The sequence below is a fragment of the Elephantulus edwardii genome, unplaced genomic scaffold, assembly GCF_000299155.1.
Source record: "Elephantulus edwardii isolate Elephantulus edwardi_28Jun2011 unplaced genomic scaffold, EleEdw1.0 scaffold00245, whole genome shotgun sequence".
NCBI lineage: Eukaryota > Metazoa > Chordata > Mammalia > Macroscelidea > Macroscelididae > Elephantulus > Elephantulus edwardii.
In genome coordinates this window covers 4,541,660-4,543,513 of record NW_006399995.1, presented here as the reverse complement: position 1 = coordinate 4,543,513, position 1,854 = coordinate 4,541,660, and the positions used below count along the sequence as shown (strand labels likewise).

General features: G+C 42.0%; 1 pseudogene; it reads right to left on the bottom strand.

Moving 5' to 3' along the window:
* Nucleotides 1-13: 13 nt before the first annotated feature.
* LOC102868743 lies at nt 14-907 on the bottom strand (annotated as a pseudogene).
* Nucleotides 908-1,854: the final 947 nt, after the last annotated feature.

Sequence of the window (1,854 nt, the reverse complement as noted above, 5' to 3'; positions counted from 1 at the left end):
CAGACGTCTTCTGTTAAGCTGAAGCCTTTGGTTTATTTTGTTTGGCAAACCACTCATCACTCTTATCTGCCGCCATTGCCTCATCCAACAATTTTCTTCCCTCTGGATCCATTTTGGAAAGTTCACGAAGTGCTTCATCCCCCACAAAGCAAATTTCATGTCCATCGGGGTCAGCCAATATGACCATTTGGACCATTGCTTTTCCAGGGGTATCCAGGCTCACAAGAAGAGTCAGGATCTTCTGGTTCTCCTTTTTCATCAATTCTATGTCTGGCAAATCTTTCTTGGGACAAGAAAAGGAAATTCGTCCAAAAGCTGCTGCATAATCAACTGCACCCTTGACCTCTTGAAGCTCCAGTTTACATTGGTTGTCAGTATAGCCCAGCAAGGCCTTTTGCCTCTGTTTATCTTTTTCATAAATTTTCATTCCCAGTAGATTAGACCAGTAGTTCAAGGACTTCTGAAGATCAGACACTGCTAGAGTTACTTTTAGGGCAGGATCTGACTGAGGTGGATTGTGATTCTACAAAAAGAATTTATATCCTCCTGGGGCTTCAGTTTCAAAAACCCCTGCAGAAACTTCTTTGAGGGGCCACTTCAAGTTCCTGGCATTGCTGACAGCCTGGCTAGAGGCGAGTGTGATACCCATTAAGTCATTGCTTAGTTTGTAGTCTCCGACGCCATAATTGTAAGTCAGTTCTGCAACAAAATGATCATCCTCAGGCCCAAATCGCACCATTGTTTTACTCCATTTTCCATCATAAGGCCCGTTACAGGTGGCTTTGCAGCCTTCTTCAAATTCCTCATGTTGAAGAATCTTCATCCCAAGGACATCACGATAGAAATGCGCCGTATGGAAGCAATTTCCCACTTTGAATGCAAAGTGCAGCACCAGGCGACCTGCCATGACTGCCACCTCCCTTCATCATATGCAAAGCGCCGCAATCCTCGCAAACGAGGCTGAAGATGTCACTGCGTGCGCCAGCGCGCTCATCTGTTTTATACAATCTGTAACTTATATTTCATACATGTACTTTATATTTTATAGAATGAATTGCTATTGGTCCATGCCTATCATTACCCCATATTTTCAAGTCCCCATTGAATTTTTTCTATTCTTTCACCTCCCATCTGCCCACTAACCTCTGCTTTCCCACTGACTTCTCACTTTTCCCTTTTCCACCCACTTCTCCCTTTTCTTTTACTCTTTTGAACATTTAAGCACGTTGTTGTTGCTTTTGATTACTGTTGAGTCATGCACGACTTCTTAGAGACTCTATGAACAAAAGACCTGAGTCCTTTCTATAGCTTTTGTTTCTCCAAGTTCATAGAGTTTCCAGAAGCATGTGGTTTAGGAAGTGGATGCCACTCCTGTGTCCGAACTTGGCTTAAAACTGGTACCTCCACCAGTTTCTTCACCCAGTCACTTCACCTAGTCTCCAAAAATGGAAACAAGGTCTTGACCTTAAATGCAAGTGTCCTCCTGGAGGTCTTGTTGACTCTAAACAAGAGGCTTAAATAAAAACAATGAAACAATCCACACAGATCCTCAACCACAACAAGAGCACCATCATACAGAGTTCAGCTGCTTCATCCTAGTCCAAAACACTTCATTTGCTTCAAGGACAAAGATTAGTATCTTTGATATAGCCTAAAGGCTTTATAAATCCTCTGACTATCGAATCCTTTTGAATAGGAAATCCTATTGATTACTAGTCCAAAATGGAAGACAATGGCTTGACAGTCTATGCTGTTGTTGTTATTAAGTGCCATCTAGTACTGACTCTATAAACAAATGACTTTAACCTTGTTCTATAACTATTGTCCTTTCTCCAAGTTCACAGAACTTCAACA